Raw genomic sequence first — 20,108 nt, 5'->3', positions numbered from 1 at the left:
CACTGGATTAAAAATATTAGTTCTATTTCTCTCCACAGGTACCGCCAGTTATTCTGAGTTTCTCCAGCACTTTCTATGCTTGTTTCAGATTTCTATCATCCACTGTACTTTTGCTTTTATTTGATTTTAGTCAGAGTTAGACAGTTCCACATCTAATAGTTGGATCTGCAATGTTTAGAACCACGCAACAAGCAAAAACAGGAGGCTCCATAAATATCCCCATTTCAGAAACCATGTGCAAGAGATCAGGCAGAAGGTTTTGAGAATCTTCAACCAAAAGCTTCTAGTGGACAATCATTTTCTGTGTCTGAAATTGCCATCATCTTAGATGCCATTGTCCAGTCAAATTAGTTCACTCTAAATTAGATTTTTAGTGCCGAGTGCACAGGATACGACAAATGCCATGGTTCCTAACAATATTCCAGCTGTTGTGTTAATGACTTGTGAACACATTTCTTCACTAGTCAAGTTGTTTCAACATAATGAAGCGCAAGTCTACACAACATTGTCAGAATTGGAAAGGAATATCTGATCCATTAAAAAGATAAATCTAATTTGATTAATGGCTGACCCTTGGCCATCCTCCCAATGATCAGCACATTGATGGTGTGAATTATTAATAAACTATGCACCTCTTGAGTTTAAGTTCCATAACAAACACTTTGTTCCTGGTCTCACCCTGGTTTAGATTGAGATTTTGGAAGGGAACAGTGAAAGAGTCAATGTTTACAATTAGATTGATAAATGTAGATCCAAGTAAGATTGGTTTTATCATCAAGATAGGCAACGGGATAGATAGTGTCCCTAATAAAGAAAAGACCAGAGAGATTGCAGGGATAATACATCGTAGTAATGGATACTGTTAATCAACTATACATTAAAATGAACAATTTCTTTAAAAAATTAATTCTCAAAGTTCCAGAGAAGACAGATATTAGAGTCTTTAGAATCTTAATTTCCACAACTTTAAAAAATCAAGGCAGTTATAATAATTTAAACAATTGTTGCAATGACAAAGTAGAAGAAGGTTTTCAAACTTATAACATTAAATAATTTACATTTTTAAATTTCTGAACAGTAACCACTTGGAATTACAAAAAGGGCAAACAATGGTTTTCAAATTTCAAAAGCTATAACATCAAGCACCATGTGGCTACAACAGTCTAATGATTAATTGTCTGACTCAGAAGTTCAGTTTTGACTGTCAGTTGAATTCAGTTATATGGATATAAATTATGAGTTTTCCTTTGCTCAGGGCAGGGTAGCAATTTTAGCTATATATTTAAAAAGTAGCTGTTTTGTAGTACAAAGCTTTAGTATGGTTGAAAAATATACAGTTTGTTGAAGCCTTTCATCCTGCGCTCATTAGGACAATTCATAAGAATGCCAACACAAGGGGAAAACCAATATTTACTTTGCATGATACGGAGGAGTTTGATTGCTTGGTGAATGAATTCTGATTGGTTGAGGTTTTACACACATTGTTGCTAGTTCACAATCAGCCTTTTTTAGATTTTAAACCGGGCAGCTTCATTTCTCAGTGCAATATACTGATCACTCAAAATCAACCTGCCTGATTTCATTCATAAAACAAAACCAGGCTGTTATCTGTCAGTCAATTAGTATTAGTGAGGGCATTGTCTATGGCAATGCATCTACCAATCAGAATCCACTTGCCAACCAATCAGCATTTTCCTTTCATGCAATGTAAATATTGATGTATTTTTCTGAAATGTGTTAATGAGAGCAAGACAATATGTCTTCATAGCAGGTTATCCTACTTGACAGATTATTTCTGCTGTCTGCACATACACAGCAATATTGAAGAAACCAAGGGAGGAAAAAAAACACTCACCTTTCCATCTGAAAAAACAAAAGTAAAATATTGGATAGGAAGAAGCAAGGGATCTGTGAGAAAGAAATGTCACTTAAAAAGATCAAGAATAATTTTATAGTTTGTAAACACAAGATAAATTCTGCATTCAATTCAGGAACTATATTTCATGTAGTAAAAATGACAAAATAGTATTTGAACCCAGCACAGTAACAATTACTCTGATTGGACTAAATGAAATAATTGTCACCTTTGTGTATTGAGCCTAAGAAATGTTCTGTGGCACAATGGTAATGTCTCTATCCCTGAGCCAGAAGAGCTGGGGTCAAGACCCACCTATTCTAGAGGCATGTCAAAAGGTATCTGTTCAGATTGATTTAAAGGTATCTATATATTGAACCCAAAATCTTCTGACTCAAGTGAAGATACTATTTTGAAATGTAATTATATTTACAGTTACTATACTTTAATTTTTAAATGTCCATGTACAATTGAATTTACTTTGTTTTCTTACAGTCATAGAATTATGCAGATTTTTGAAGTATTTGTAAATGGTGGACTGGAATGGGAAACATTTTTTCCCTGGTAATGTGGAGATTCATTTTCTGCATGGACCATCTGTTCACTCAATCTGCTGAGACCCTGGTTCTGGAGCTCTTCCTGATGCTTCTCCACTTCATTTTGTGTCTCAATAATTTTCATATATTGAGACAGCTGATCCATCAGCTCTTTTATCCTTTCTTCTTTAATGGCTTGTTGCAATTCTAACTGTCCGATTCTTTCCCTTACGTGAAGTGCAGTCTCTCTGGATTCCTGAAACTATAACAAAATAAATTAGAGATAACATGGTGTGGAGCTGGAGGAACACAACAGGTCAGGCAGCATCAGAGGAGCAGGAAAGTTGACGTTTCAGGTCAGGATCATTCTTCAGAAATGGAGAAGGGGAAGGCCTGGGGCTGGTAGGTGGGATGGTGATAGGTGAGTGCAGGTAGGAAGTGGTGGGGATTGGTCAGTGAGGTGAGAGGGGAGGATAGGTGGAGAGAAGTTGGACAGGTTGTGTCAGGTCAAGGAGGCGGGGATGAGAGAGGGAGGGTTGGACATGGGATGAGGCTGGCGTGGGGAGATTTTAAAACTGGTGAATTTCATATTTAGGGCATTGGGCTGCAGGCTCCCTAGGCAGAATAAGAGTTGCTGCTGTTCCAGTTTTTGGGCAGTTTGTTTAACTTTGCTCTTTAAAAGATTCACTTTATAATGTATTGCAAACTTTGCTTTCTGTTTAGTGGCTAGTAAACCTGTTGTTTACTCTCCCTTCAAGGTATGCCAATATTAGCTTCCATCTGGCATATGATATCATATCTTTAAATAACATAAAGTGCTGAGCAACCAGAGTAGTAGTCAGCCTTTGCAGCAACAGTCGCAGAAATGCCAATCCAAGGAAAGGTTATTGACCTGACAGATTAGATTGAATTTTTAGTCTGATGTTGACTGCTGAAAGTGGGCAATAACTGAGCAAGTTGCCTTCAGTACATCTTCTTCAGCTGATGGAAAACTCTGCCCACTACCTTTTTGTTTTTCACTCAACAGATACTGCCACACCTGATGAATATTTCTAGCATGTCACTTTATTGATCTTAAAGAAAAATACCACAGATGCAGAAAATCTGAAATATGAAATAAAGTGCTGAAAATACTCAGCCAGTCAAACATTTTTACTGTTCTACTAACAAGTCTGACTAACTCAAAACAAGCTTTATGACAGTATTGTAGAAATTATATTATTGAAAGTAATGGAAACAATATAACATTATTCATAAAAAAATTCAGATCTTGCTCCAACCAACACCCCTGTCCACCTTGACACTACAGTTATCACAAGGTGGAGACCAGCTGAGCAATTTTCAATCAAAATTCCATTGTTTACATGAGAGTGGTTGAACATATTTGAACATGCTTGAGTTACGGGCTACTAGAATTGAAAGGATTCAGGTTCGTAAGGAGGTGGTGTTATAAATTCTAGAAGGTGTGAAGGTAGATAAATCCCCTGGGCCAGTTGGGATTTTTCCAAGGATTGCCTGGGAAGCTAGGGAGGAGGGGGCGGAGCCTTTGGCCTTGATCTTTGAGTCATCGTTGTCTACAGGTTTAGTACCAGAGGACTGAGGGATTACAAATGTTGTGCCCTTGTTCAAGAAGGGCAGTAGAGATGACCCAGGTAATTATAGACCTGTGAGACTTACGTCTGTTGTAGGAAAAATTTTGGAAAGGATTATAAGAGATAAGATTTATAATCATCTAGCAAGCAACAATTTGATTGGAGATAGTCAGCATGGATTCTTCAAGGGCAGGTCGTGTCTCACAAACCTCACTGAGTTTTTTGAGAAGGTGACCAAGCATGTGGATGAGGGAAGGGCACTTGACGTGGTGTACATTGACTTCAGTAAAGCCTTTGATAAGGTTCCACATGGTAGGTTATTGGAGAAAATACAAAGGCACGGGATTGAGGGAGATTTAGCAGTTTGGATTAGAAACTGGCTTTCTGTAAGAAGGCAACGAGTGGTGGCTGATGGAAAATATTCATCCTGGGGTCCGGTTACTAGTGGTGTGCCTCAAGGATCTGTTTTGGGACCACTGCTGTTTGTCATTTTTATAAATGACTTGGACGCAGGCATGGGTGGATGGGTTAGTAAGTTTGCAGATGACACTAAAGTCGGTGGAGTGGTGGACAGTGTAGAAGAATGTTGCAGGTTGCAGGGAGACTTGGATAAACTGCAGAATTGGGCCGAAAGGTGGCAAATGCAGTTTAATACGGATAAATGTGAGGTGATTCACTTTAGGAGGAATAATAGGAAGGCAGAATACCGGGTCAATGGAAAGATTCTTGGTAGTGTAGATGTGCAGAGGGATCTTGGTGTCCATGTACATAGATCCCTGAAAGTTGCCACCGAGGTTGATAGTGCTGTTAAGAAGGTTTACGGTGTGTTAGGTTTTATTGGTAGAGGGATTGAATCCCACAGCCGTGATGTCACGCTGCAACAGTACAAAACACTAGTGCGGCCTCATTTGGAATATTACATGCAGTTCTGGTCGACCCAACACAAGAAGGATGTGGAAGCATTGGAAAAGGTGCAGAGGAGATTTACCAGGATGTTGCCTGGTCTGGAGCGCAGGCCCTATGAAGAAAGGCTGAGGGACTTGGGTCTGTTCTCATTGGAGAGAAGGAGGCTAAGAGGGGATTTAATAGAGACATACAAGATGATCAGAGGATTAGATAGGGTGGACAGTGAGAGTCTTTTCCCGAGGATGATGACTTCAGCTTGTACGAGGGGGCAGAGCTACAAATTGAGGGGTGATAGATTTAAGACTGATGTCAGAGGCAGGTTCTTTACTCAGAGAGTGGTAAGGGCGTGGAATGCCCTGACTGCCAATGTAGTTAACTCAGCCGCATTAGGAGCATTTAAACAGTCCTTGGATAAGCATATGGATGATGATGGGATAGTGTAGGGGGAGGGGCTTAGATTAGTTCACAGGTTGGCGCAACATCGAGAGCCAAAAGGCCTGTTCTGTGCTGTATTGTTCTATGTTCTATGCTGAAAATAGATACAAATCTAGTGGAAAGTTTGAGATTCAGAAATCAAGTTCCTGGGATGTTCGTGTTAAGTTCTAGAAATAAAAGATTACGATTAATATAATGCACAGTCGAGGAATTCTTATTGGTGACCATCTTTTTGAAGGATTTCAATTCCTGGTCTTATAACAAGCTGGGAAATCTCCTCAGCTCTTTCAATTTCAATAAAATATGTCATGAACAGATTCCAAATGATCAAGTAGAAAACTTGAGCATAAAATCTGTATTTCGGATATACTTTTCCAAAGCTGTTTAAAATCTTTAGGATTTGACAGCTTTACTGGGAGCAGAGGGACGGTTAGACATGGGATGAGACCATGGGTGGGGAGATTTTAAAATTGGTGAATTCCGGCTTTAGGGTCCTGAGGTGGAATATGAGGTGTTGCTCCTCCAGTTTGTAGGAGGTGTCATTGTGACACTGGAGAAGGCCCAGAATGGACATGTTTATCAGGAAGTAGGAGGGAAAGTTAAAATGGTTCGCAACTGGAAGGTGGTTTTGTTTATCGCGTACAGAGTGCAGATGCTCTACGAAACAGACTCCCGAGTATATGCTTGGTCTCACCAATGTAGAGGAGCATGGACACAGTAGACCAAGTTGAAGGATGAGTAGGTGAACCCCTGTCTGATATGAAAGGTTTGTTTTGGGCCTTGAATGGAGGTGAGGTAGGGGGGAGGTGTAGGGACAGATGTAGCACTTCCTGCTGTTGCAGGAAAGGTACCGGGGTAGTGGGGTGTGTGGAGCAGACGAAAGAATAGTGGAGAGAAAGGCATCTAGGGGTGGCGAGGGAAATATATCTCTGGTTGTGGAGTCGGATTGTAGGTGGCAGAAGGGGCAGAGAATGATGCGCTGGATATGGAGGTTGGTGGGGTGATATGTGAGGACAAGGGGGAATTTGTTTTATTTTTTGTTAATGGGAGGGGGTGTGAGGGCAGAAGTGCATGAAATGCAAGAGACGCAGTTGAGGGCATTTTCAATCACTGGAGTGGGGATGTTATGCTCCTTGAAGGATATAGGAGGTCATCTGGGATGCTTGGGAGTGGAACATCCCATCTTGGGAACAGACACGGCAGTGGTGGAGGATTTGGGAGTAAGGGATTGCATCCTTTCAGGAAGGTGGGTGAGAGGAGGTGTAGTCTAGGTAGTTGTGGGAGTCAGTGGGCTTGAAATAGACATCAGTTTCGAGGCAGTCACCAGAGATGGAGACTGCGAGGTCCAGGAAGGGGAGGGAGGTATCAGAGATGGTCCAGATGTACTTGAAGTTGGGGTGACAGGTGTTAGTAAAATTGATGTATTGTTCAAGCTCCTCATGGGAGCACGAGGCAGCGCGGATATAGTCTTTGATGTAGCGGAGGAAGCGGTAGGGGCATAGTGTCAGTGTAACAGTGGAAAAGGGTCTGTTCCATGTATCCTACAAAGAGGCAGGCATAGCCTGGTCCCATGCGATTGCCCATGGCCACCCCCTTAGTCTGTAGGAAGTGGGAGGAGTTAAAGGAGAAGTTGTTTAATGTAAGGACAAATTCTGTTAAGTGGATGACAATGTCGGTGGAGAGAGACTGGTTGGGCCTACGGGAGAGGAAGGATCAGAGGGCTTTTAGGCTATTCTAAAATAACTTACTTTTTTTTTCCTAAGGAAATCTAACTGGTTGAAAATACATTTAATTTCTTTTCCCTGGAAAATTTACAAAAATATGTAATAGGTTTTCATATTTAGCCGAAAGTATTTGCAGGCATAGACTTTGAAAATTTAATTTTATTCATGACTGTTCACTGGCATGAAAATCTAAATGAATAATTTATTTTTTGTCATTAGGTGCTCTCTCTGCACTTTTTTTTATTCTGCATAATATATACATTGTATAATTAAAAATAAACTGGTCTTATTGCCAAAAGGTTTGAAAATAATATGAAACAGAAACATGCCATAATGATAAAGAATACATGATCTTAGCAATAAAAAAGTTATTGAGTCTCTCTCATCATTTGGCCCACAGAATCATTTTAATTTCCTTCAAACTTGTTACAGTATTTATCCCATATCTTCCTATCCAGTCAGCTGAGTTGTTATCATCTCTGACCTTGATGTCAGCCCAACTCTCTCCACTCAGATGGATCAGAATGTCCTCATTTCGTTTGGAAGGCTTTAGTCAGGATACAAATTATATTAGCTGTGTGAGTAAAATAACCATCAAGGGGCACTACAGGTCTTCATATCCCACGTCCTACAAAGATTCCATCCCATTCTCACAGTTCCTTTGCCTATGTTACGTCTGTTCGGATAATGCCACCTTCCAAAGCTGTGATGCTGACATGGTTTCCTTCTTCCAAAGGTGTGGTTTCCCGCCCACTGTGGTAGACTGGGGCGTCAACCATATCCAACCTATCATCTGTGCTTCTGCCCTTACCTCTTCCCATCAATTATGCTACAGCATAATTGAGTCCCTCTTGTCCTCACTTTTCATCCCACCAAGCCTCCACATTCAAGCAATCATTTTCCACCATTTCAGACAACTCCAGCAGAATATCACCACCAAATGCATCTTTCCCTCCCTTTCCTTCCCTTCCTTTTAGCTTTGCTTTTTACATTTTGTGTCACCATGTCCTCTGTCCCCTCCCCCTACCCCAGTAGGACTGTCTGTTCTTTCAAGTTTGGCAGTTAGACACACCATAAGACAAAGGAGCAGAAATTAGGCTATTCAGCCCATCAAGTCTGCTCCGACATTCAATCATGGCTGATCAGTTTCTTAACCCCATTCTCCTGCTTTCTTCCCATAACCCTTGATCCCCTTAACAATCAAGAACTTTCTATCTCAGTCTTATCAAGTATAGACCCAGAGTCTTCAAACTTTCCTCCTATGTTAAGCTTTTCATTCCTGGGACCATTCTTGTGAACCTCCTCTGAACCCACTCCACGGCCAGTACATCTTTCCTGAGATATAGGGCCCAAAACTGTGCACAATACTTCAAATGCAGCCTGACCAGAGCCTCAGAAGTACATCCCTACTTTTATATTCAAGTCTTCTCAAACTGAATGCCAAAGTTGCATTTGACTTCCTAACTACTGACACAACTTGCAAGTTTACCTTGAGAAAATCCTGGACTTTTGAATTTTCTCCCCATTTAGGAAATAATCCATACCTCTATTCTTCTTATCAAAGTGCATGACTTCACACTTTCCCACATTATAGTCTATCTGCCACTTCTTTGCCCAGTCTCCTAACCTGTCCAAATCCTTCTGCAGCCTCCCCGCATCTTCAATACTACCTGTCCCTCTACCTATTTTTGTATCATCTGCAAACTTAGCCAGAATGCCCTCAGTTCCTGCATGTGGATCATTAGTGTTTAAAGTGAAAAATTGTGGCCCCAACACTGACCCTTGTGGAACACCACTTGTCATTGGCTTCCATCCTGAAAAAGACCCTTTTAACCCACTCTCTGATTTCTGCCAGACAGCCAATCTGCTATCTTTGCTATTCTCTTTACTCTAACACCATGGGCCTTAATCTTACTCAGCAGCATCCTGTGTGGCACCTTGTCAAAAGCCTCTTGAAGTCCAGGTAGATAACATCTATTAGCTCTCCTTGGTCTAACCTGCTCATTATTTCTTTAAAAGATCCTAACAGATTTGTCAGGCATGACCTCCCCTTGATGAAGCCACACTGACTATTTTACCATACACTTCCAAGTATTCAGAAATCTTATCCTTCACAATGGACTCTAAAATCTTATCCACAACCGAGGTTCCCTTTTAAACAAGGGTGTCACATTAGCAATTTTCCAGTCCTTTGGAATCCTCCCTGACTCTAGCGATTCCTGAAAGATCACCATTAACACTTCCATTATATCTTCAGCTATCTCCTTAAGAACTCTGGAGTGTAATCCATCTGGTCCAAGTGATTTATCCACCTTCAGGCCATTCAGTTTTTCTAGCACCTTCTCCTTGGCAATGGCCACCATACTCAGCTCTGCCCCCTGACTCTCTTGAATCTCTGGGCTATTACTCGTGTCTTCCACTGTAAAGACTGACACAAAGTAATTATTCAGTTCCTCAGCCACTTCCTTGTTCCCCACTACTATCTCTCCAGCAGTCCAATGTCCACTTTTGCCTCTCTTTTGGCCTTTATATATCTAAAGAAACTCTTACAGTCCTCCTTTTTATTACTGACTAGTTTACCCTCACATTTAATCTTCTGTCTCCTTATGTCTTTTTTTGTTGCCCTCAGTTGGTCTGTGTAAGCTTCCCAATCCCTGGTTTCCCACTGCCCTTCACCACATTATATGCTCTTGCTGAGGTCCTTCTTGCACCAATGCAAATCTTCACCCCAACTGCCAAACAGCATCGTTGCCACCCTCTCCTGAACCATTATTCTGCCATTCTCACATTCCAATCACTTAATCTGAACTGTTAACATCCTTTCTCCCCAACCATACTACACGCACCCCCCCCCACCAACTATCGCATAAATACTGTCCCCTCCACACTTCAGTTCTGATGAAGAGTCATCTAGTCTTGAAATTTTAGCCTGCGCTCTCTCCGTGTTGCTGCCTGACCCACTGTGATCTCTCCAGCATTTGGTGTTTTCCATAATTTAATCTGATGTGTGACCTTTCCCTCTCAAACTTCACTCTGCATAAATGAGGTCTCCAAACCCTTTTGCCTATTTCCTGAGCTATAGTTAGTTTCACCTACATTTCACTATTTTGCATTGAAAAGATGCGTTCCCTCATGCTGGGGAAATTTGGGAATTCCTTTGCTTTTTCCAAAAGGCCTTGAAACAAACTGAGGATTGAATTCTCAAAGGTTTTATTCCAAGTCAGTAGTTGCATTCTGTAAATTTAATACAACTGTGATCATCAGTTATAGACATATGTAATATATATTTGTTTTAGGCCAACATTTATTGCTTTCATCAGAAATGATGCAGCATGTGTTCAAATGAACACGGGCAGCTAGTTTTCTATTGCTGGCTCAAATGATGAAAAATGAATTTGACAAGAGAAAGGTTATATGCATTCACTTTAGAATGGTCAAACAATTTGATTTTTTTAATATATATATTACAAACTTAAATCCTGCCTTAACTATATACTTAGAGATAGTAAGAACTGCCAACGCTGGAGTCAGAGATAACACAGCAGGTCAGGAGCAGGAAAGCTGAAGTTTCAGGTCAGGACTCTTCTTCAGAAATGGGGGAGGGAGAAGGGAGTTCTGAAATAAATAGAGAGGAGGGGTGGAGCTGGGGAAGGTAGGTGGGATGGTGATAGGTGAGTGCAGGCAGGCAGTGTTGGGGATTGGTCAGTGAGGGGGTAAGATCGAATAAGTGGGAGAGAAGACGGGCAGGTCAAGGAGGTGGGAATATGAGGGAGGATTGTTCATGGGATGAGTCCAGAGTGGACAGATTTTGAAACTAATCAAGTCCACATGAGAACTTTGAGTTGTAGGTTCCCAAAGCGGATTATGAGGTGCTGCTCCTCAAGTTTCCAGGTGGCATCGTTGTGACATTGGAGGAGGCCCAGGATGGACATGTCATCCAGGGGGTGGCAGGGGGAGTTGAAGTGGTTTGCGACTGGAAGGTGTTGTCGCTTGTCGTGAACCGAGTGTAGGTGCTCCACAAAGCAGTCTCCAAGCCTCCGCTTGGTCTCATTGATGTAGAGGAGGCCACATCGGGAGCAGCAGATGCAATAGACCACATTAGCACCTGTGCGGGTGAACAACTTGTCTGATGTGAAAGGTTTGTTTGGTGCCTTGGATGGAGGTGAGATGGGAGGTGTAGGGTCAGGTGTAGCACTTCCTGAAGTTGCAGGGAAAGGTGCTGGAGGAGTGGGGCTACAGGGGAGTGTGGAACGGATGAGGGAGTCATGGACAGAGCAGTTCCTACGGAAGGCTGATAGGGCCGGGGAGGGAAATATATCCTTGGTTGTGGGTCAGATTGCTGGTGGCGGCAGTGGTGGAGAATGATGCATTGAACCTGGAGGTTAGTGGGGTGATATGTGAGGACAAGGGGAATTCTGTCTTTGTTTTTGTTGTGGGGAGGGGTTGTGAGGGCACAGGTGCAGGAAATGCAAGAGATGTGGTCGAGAGCGTTTTTGACCACTGAAGGGGGGATGTTGTGGTCCTTGAAATACAAGGACATCTGGGATGTTTGGGAGTGGAACGCCTGATCTTTGGCAGATGCAGTGGAGGTGGAGGAATTGGGAGTAAGGGAACGCATTCTTGCAGAAGGGTGGGTGAGAGGAGGTGCCGTTTACGTAGCTGTGAGAGTTGATGGACTTGAAATAAATATCAGTTTCGAAGCGGTCACCAAAGATGGAGACAGAGAGGTCCAAGAAGGAGAGAGAGGTATCAGAGATGGTCCAGATAAACTTGACGTTAAGGTAAAAGGTGTTAGTAAAGTTGATGAACTGTTCAATCCCTTTGTGGGAGCTCAAGGTGGTGCCAATAGAGTCATCAATGTAACGGAGAAAGAGGTGAGGGATGGGGTCAGTGTAGCTGTGGAAGAGGGACTGTTCCACATATCCTACAGATAGGCAGGCATGGCTTGGGCCCATGCGGGTTCCCATGGCCACCCTCAGTCTGTAGGAAGTGGGACTTGGTGTTTTGGAGGAATTTAGCTGGTGTGGAAAATTCTGGTTATGAAGACCTTTGGAAAACTCATTCATAGATTGCTGCCACAGTTAACTCATCAAGATGTCACATATGTATTGACAAGATCTTCCTGTTTATTGAATCTTAAACAAGAAGAGGCAGAAAAGTACCAAGAACAAAGAATGGGACCAGGTGACAATGTAGAATTGTTGGTTGAGATTGGGTAGCTGATGGTGCGAGTGGGGTTAGAGGCATACTACAGGGTCCAATTTTTCAGGCATCTTTGCATCTAATAATGTGAAATTTGAGTATGATACAATTAAAGGTAAGGCCTTGGGTGGTGTTGTCACATATACACAGGGTGGTTAAAAGGGCATTTAGCACACTTACCTCATTGCTCAGTCCTTTGAGTATATGAGTTGGGAAATCATGTTGAGGTTGTACAAAACATTGGTGAGGCCTCTTCTGGAGTACTAAGTCTAGTTCTAGTCGACCTTTTCAGAAAAGATTTACCAGGATGTTGCCAGGTTGTCAAAAAAGGCTGGATAGGCAGAGACTTTGTTCATTGGAGCATAGTAGGTTGAGAAGTGACCTTATAGAAGCTTATAAAATCATGAGGTGTATCGATAGGGTTAATGGTAGGTGTCTTTTCCCTAGGATGGGGGATTTCAAGATTATGGGACATATTTTTAAGGTGAGAGGAGAGAGATTTAAAAAAGACACAGAGGGTGGTTTGTATGTAGAATGAACTTCCAGAGGAAGTGGCGGATGTGAGCACAGTTATAGCATTTAAAAGACACTGAGATAAGCACATGAGTAGCAAAGGTTTGGAGGGATGTGGGCAAGGAGCAGGCAAATGGGACTAGTTTATTTTGGGATTATGTTCAGCACGGACTGGTCTGGTTAGACCCAGGGTATTTTTCTGTGCTGTATGACTTTATTGCTATTATCTTCTGGCTAATCTTCATTTACTATCTTCATAATAATTGACAGTGGTGAAATACAATTTCCAAACCAGCAATATAACTTCAAAATTTGCATTTAAACATAATATATGGCTTGTTCTCTGGATATCAGTGACCCTGAGATTCCCTGGTACAGCATAAGTGTTGTAAAAGTGACAGGAGAAGCAACAGTTTAGAACCATTCCTGGAATTTAAAGAAAAAGCAGGCACTGGGCACACAAATACCAAATAATTTAACGCCAAATCTCGGTGAATCATACATTCTGTTGGTGGCTAAGAACATTCTAAGTGAGATACAATGTAAGCAATGTAAAATGTGCAGTGATATAATTTCATGACAATTGCTCCTGTGGATTTCCATGATTGCAAAACCTTGCAGAACATGGTTAGACATATGGACCATAGTTAACCACCTTCATAGGAAGATGTCTCGCAAAGAGGTGAGTCCAAGCAATAAAAGTAACCAGAATCAGGGATATAGTGGAGAGTAGCAGAGCAGATTGGTTATCACCAGTCACAGTAACTGCCTGGGTTGTGGTCCCAATATTGCCTGTGTCCCAATCTATTCAGGTTCAAAAAGTGGCAATGGTGTCATTATGTGTGTTGAGGAAACACCAGCTCATGGAAGGGGTACCTTCCATTGAAATGAAAATGTTCTTCGGCTGGAAGCCATTGAATCTTCTTCAGGAGCTTGGGTCTCCTGGTAGACACTTGGTGGGAAATAAATAACCCAGGGGCCACAGAGATGGAATGTGGGATTGGTCCTGGTTGAATTGCTGGACAGAGAACTGGCACAGACTCAATAGGCTGAACAGGTCCAAGACCCCTCTGCTGAGGATGGAGGGACGGGACCGACCTCCTCCATTAACTGCCTGTGACCATCACCACCTGTTTACAGCTCCAGTGCTGGGACTCCTGTTGCCTTCACAAATTTCAATCCTACGACTCAGTATCTTAAAAAATACATAATTTTATTTTTAAGAAAGAGTTGAGATTTTGGGGAGCAAGCTATTGGATCTAACAACAATGAGTCAAAGTACAGAAGACAGATAGAGGGCTTGAAGATATGGTGCAATGAATACAACCCCTTTCTCAATACTGGCAACACTAAAGGACTGATAATTGACTTCAGAGAGAAAGGAGGAGAACATGACCCCATCTACATCAATGGAACTGAGGTTGAGAGGATAAGGAGCATAAAGTTCCTCGGAGTGACAATAACCAAGAACTGTCCTAGACTTCTCACATAGATGCCACAACAATGCCTCTTCTTCCTCAGGTTGCTCAGGAATTTTAGCATGTTCATAAGAATCCATATCAACCCTACAGATGCATCATTGAAAGCATACTGTCGGGGTGCATAACTGCCCAGTATAGCACCTGAAGGTTGTGTGCACAGTCCAGGCCATCACAGAAGCCAACCTTCCATTCATGGACTCCATTTGGATGGCTCGCTGCTGCGGAAAGGCTGCCAACATCATCAAAGATCCATCGCACCAATGTTCTCTACAACCTTCTCTGTCCGACAGAAGATACAGAAGACTGAACACATGCACGAGCAGGTTTAACAATAGGTTCTTCCCAGCTGTTACTAGACTGATGAATGGACTCGCTAGCCTCAAATAATGCTGATCTTGCTAACTTTGATCTGGCCTAGTGCATGCCCCTGTGCAATATAACCTATATGCCTCTGTCTAAAATAACAAGGTGTAGAGCTGGATGAACACAGCAGGCCAAGCAGCAACAGAGGAGCAGGAAGGCTGACATTTTGGCCCTTCTGAAAAAGGGTCTAGGCCCAAAACATCAGCTTTCCTGCTCCTCTGATCCTGCTCGGCCTGCTGTGTTCATTCAGCTCTACACCTTGTTATCTCAGATTCTCCAGCATGTGCAGTTCCTACTATCTCTGCCTCTGTTGAAGTCTTTTTGATCTGCACATCCTTACTTACAATCTGTACCTCCTCACTTACTTATCCTTCCCTGTCCTGCTCTTAAAAAAAGAGAATAGGAACTGCAGATGCTGGAGAATCCGAGATAACAAGGTGTGGAGTTGGATGAACACAGCAGGCCCCTATTCCTAAGATGCAGCTTGGCCTGCTGTGTTCATCCAGCTCACAGCTTGTTTGCTCATAAACAAAGCTTTTCACTGTACTCCAGCATATGTGACAATAAATCAATCGATCGATCAATTTCAAAAGCAGGTGGATAAGTAGACAACAGAATCACCTAGCGTCACCTCAAACCTGAAGAGCGAATCTCCGGATTGGGTTTGAAGAACAATGCAATCTTACTGTCAACAGCAAAGAGAGTGAATGCTGAGAAAACCCAAGGAAAAATCCATGCATTTCGATGTGATCATGTTCTTTTTTTGAAGAGCGTGAAGAAACGCCATACGGTCCAACAGATTGTAACAAAAAGGCACAGTTCTACACCGCATCAAATGATAAAGATTCCCATCAGAAAAATAGAGGAAACCAGAAAATGAGAGGGATACCCATATTTGATGATGCAGATTATAATCACTGGGAGCTCTGCTCAAGGAAATGACTTTTGTGTGTCAGGGCAATATTTGGAAAATGCTGTATTGTTTACCTTGAGCTAAAGTTGTACATATTCAGGAATGTTGAGGCCACGATAACACACCATTTAGACAGATTTCGTTGGAGGGTCGATAGGAAAGATACTCGATCTTGGGTGCTATATGTTGTGGGGTATAAGGTAAACAAGTGGATCGTAATGCTGTCAAGAACTGGAGAGCAGTTAGAAGCAGATAAGTAATATTAGAGATGGTAAATCTGTAACAAGAATGCTAGGTACGTTTTAAAATGTTCTAGTTTTAAGGAACTGGAATGACGGTGAATGTAGCAATAACTTGACTAAGAGCCAACGAAGGAATTTAATATAATAATGACCGCTGTGGAGTGTGCCAAAGGTGGTGGTTTCCTGTTTGTCCAGGTCGCCTCAGAGTTCACTATAAATTTGAAATTGAACTGGGGGTAGAGCTAGGGGAGAACAGCAGAAAAATGTAGTAGGACTGAAATTATTCTTTAGATAGGCGGAATGAACTTTCAGATAACGTTGCCAAGGCTCATTTGAGAAGAAACTGAACATGACAGTCGGGAGATGATTAATTCGGTGAATTAAAACACGCTTGTCTGTAACAATGCTGACCTGTCAATATTACATTGTTGGAGAATTTCCCAGAAAGTTACACCCCATACCAGTAAAAGTCAAAACTCTGATGTAAAACTTTTTAGCGTACAGATAAAATGAAGTGTGAGCTCATCTAGGGAAGTTAAGTATGAAACTACCAGCGAAGACTGCCGGCGCAGCTCCTGTTCTCCTGGCAATTGTACTGTCCGCTATAAGTGATTATGTCCAGGTTGCGTGTTCCAATAGTTCCCTAACACTTACTTTAAATTTCAGCTCTTGAGATGATTGTTCCAGTCGCTCTAATTGTTCCACTTTGGTTTTGCAATCAGACAGCACTGGGATCAGAGCACGGTCACGTTTCATTTCCTTCCCGAGATCTTTCATTCTGCGATTCGGCCGCTGGTTCCTTTGCCTTTCAGTGTCCAGCTCTAGTTGGAGCAACTCCAGTTTACAGTTGGAGCCATTTAACTCGTTGGTCAGCTTTCTGTTAGCAGCCTGACTGGATGCATACTGCACTCTGAGGTTCTTTACCTCTTCTTCAATTGTCAAATTTGACACAGCCTTACACTCTCGACGCTCATCATCTTGAGTTGGTTCTAGGTCCTGGCGCTTTTCACCCTCGGGCAAGTGGGTCGCCCCATCTGCCTTTCCCGTTAGAGATAATGGGAACTGCAGATGCTGGAGAATTCCAAGATAATAAAATGTGAAGCTGGATGAACACAGCAGGCCAAACAGCATCTCAGGAGCACAGAAGCTGACGTTTCGGGCCTAAACCCTTCATCAGAGACCTCTCTGATGAAGGGTCTAGGCCCGAAACGTCAGCTTTTGTGCTCCTGAGATGCTGCTTGGCCTGCTGTGTTCATCCAGCCTCACATTTTATTATCTTGCCTTTCCCGTTATTCGTGCGATCATTTCCGGCAGCCGGGTGAAGCTCTCCAAAACTGCTTTTTGGACCTTGCAAATTCGCCCTCTCAGCTGGTAGAGCTAGGCCGGTGGCAGTGGGTTCTGTAATAGCAGCCGCCTCCAGAATGGCGACAGGCCGCGGGAGGATTCACATTCACGCTCCGCGTCCTGTGCGCTCCATTCTGTCAGCTCAAACACCCTACTGCCTCCTGTTAGATTGCAGGAATGATCCCATCAACGGGACTGGGTTACCGTGTTCTTTCGAAATGTCTGAAGTTTGTGAGAAATTGGCACTTTATATCAATCCTTAAGTGCCTTTATGCATCTCATGGTGAGCTGTCACAGTGCTCTTGAATTGAAAGAACAGCAATATGAATCCAAGTCAGCAAAACGTTTGACTCGGAGAGAAAATTCCAGGTGGTGGCGTTCCTTGTCGTTCTAGGTGGTATCTGGTATGATTTTGGAAGGTACTGCCCAAGTAGCCTTGATAACTGTGATCAGAGTTAATGGGAACTGCAGATGCTGGAGAATCCAAGATAACAAAGGGTGGAGCTGGATGAACACAGCAGGCCCAGCAGCATCTTAGGAGCACAAAAGCTGATGTTTCGGGCCTAGATCCCTCATCAGAAAAGGGGGATGGGGAGAAGACTCTGAAATAAATAGGGAGAGAGGGAGGCGGACTGAAGATGGATAGAGGAGAAGATAGGTGGAGAGGAGAATATGGGTGGGGAGGTAGGGAGGGGATAAATCAGTTTGGGAGGACGGACAGGTCAAGGAGGCGGGATGAGGTGGTAGTTAGGAAATGGAGGTGCGGCTTCAGGTGGGAGGAGGGGATGGGTGAGAGGAAGAACAGGTTGGGGCGGCGGGACGAGCTAGGCTGGTTTTGGGATGCGGTGGGGGAAGGGGAGGTTTTGAAGCTGGTGAAATCCACATTGATATCATTGGGCTGCAGGGTTCCCAATCGGAATATGAGTTGCTGTTCGTGCTCCTGCAACCTATAGGTGGCATCATTGTGGCACTACCTCCCCACCATACTCTCCTCTATCCCTATTTATTTCAAAATCCTCCCCCATCCCCCCCTTTCTGATAGGGTCTAGGCCCGAAACGTCAGCTTTTGTGCTCCTAAGATGCTGCTGGTCCTGCTGTGTTCATCCAGCTCCCACACTGTTATCTAGCCTTGCTAACTTGCTACCACGCATCTGGAAACTGTTATACACTACTGCTACTTTACGTTGGCGATAGAGGGAGTGAACATTTGTCTTAAATGGTATCCCAATTGGGTGAGTTCTGTTTGGATGCCAAACCTCTTTCGTATTGTTGAAGTTGCACTCATCCAGGCAAATGAGCCAATTATTCCATCGTATTCCTGACTTGTGCCTTGAAGGTGGTGACTAGACTTTGGGAAGAGATTGGATACCACAGAATGCAAACGTCTGACCTGCTGTTGTAGCCACAGTACATGTTACTAGTCTAGTTCAGTTTCTCATAATGGGATATTCAGTGATGGCAAAACCCTAGAACGTCAAAGTGTGATGGTTAGTTTCTCGTGTTAGAATTGGTCATTGCCCAATGCTTGTTCAGTGCAAATATTACTTGCTAATTAGCAGCCCACAACAATGCTGTACAGGTCTTGCAGCATATGAATGTGGAAAATGAGAACCTATACAGAATGTGAATGGTGCTGAACATTATCTGCTGATTATTGCACATTCTCACTTCTGTCCTAACGATGGCAGCAAGGTCATTAAAGAAACAGCTAAAGATCATTGGGCCTCAGACACTACCCTAAGGAATTCCAGCTGGTAACATCATTGATTAAGACCATTGACTTCCAACAATCACATTAATTCCAAACAGTAAAGGAAAAATCAGACTGATTTAGACTTTTTCATGCCCATTCACATTGCATCTGAGCAAAATTAAGAGTCAATCATTAAGTCAAGGATAGTAGTATAATATGGAGTTATCTTTAACTGGTCTGGCCTGCATGTAACTTTAAATCCACAGAAATCTGGCTGACAGTTAACTGCCCTAGTAACCACTGTATTGTTTCAAGCTCTATCAGTATTATCATTAGATTTATTAAAGTATTGCAATTATAGTTTCAAAGCAAGGTTTTCAGAATAACAATCTAGTAAGATAGACAATTAAAAATAAATTTAACCATTTTCTTTGGAATTAACAGGAACAGAATATGAATTTTTACTTAGCTGGAGAGGAGCTCAATGTTTCAGTGAAATTGTACAAAGTGTAAGGAATGTAAAACTAAGGTAAATTTAAGTAACAAGTTGCTGGGTGGAGGTTTACAAATCAAATCTTATGTCCATCTTTTATCTGTAGCAGCGTCTCACAAACAGTTATTATCTCTTCCCCATGGTAAGATAGTGTAATCTCTGACCTCTACAGTTTCAGTCAAGCAAGCACAAAATTAATTGAAAAGGCTACTGTTAACTATTAAGCAAACATATGTGGTGCAGTGATAGTGTCCTTACATCTAAAGTTCACCAAACAAGCTCCAGAACTGTACCAAATGTTTAAATTTAAATTCTGCATTGTATTTAAAAGAGTGACAAGACATTCCTGCTGGTCAGTTCTGAGAGCAAACTCATGCTTGATATCAATATTCCTTAATCCTCAGTTACAGAAATTCATTTATTCTTTCATGGGATTTAGGCATTGCTGGAAAGACCAGCATTTGTTTTCCACCTCCAATGGCCCTTGAACTAGATTAGCAGTCTAGATTATAGGGGCTAAAGGGTGACAAAACCAGCTCATGTAGGGACAACAGATTTCCTTCCCTAAAAAGGATTTCAGGTGTTAAACATGACTTTTCAGTAACAAAAAAAATGAATGTTATGACTGGCTAAGTCTAGCTTTGCTTTAGGATTTAAATCTCATCCAGGAGCTGGATAACTTTTGATAACCTACCAGGTTATCAGCCGTAGCCACAGCAGAGTAGTTGGCTGATGTATTAATGGCACAGTAGTGCTACTCAAATTATTCAAATGCAAAGAGCTAAGATACACAAAAATTACAGGAGTACACTTTTC

This window comes from Stegostoma tigrinum, chromosome 11 (assembly GCF_030684315.1).
Source record: "Stegostoma tigrinum isolate sSteTig4 chromosome 11, sSteTig4.hap1, whole genome shotgun sequence".
In the NCBI taxonomy this organism is placed as follows: Eukaryota; Metazoa; Chordata; class Chondrichthyes; order Orectolobiformes; family Stegostomatidae; genus Stegostoma; species Stegostoma tigrinum.
The sequence above is the reverse complement of the archived record's forward strand: the minus strand, read 5'-3'. Positions refer to the sequence as shown.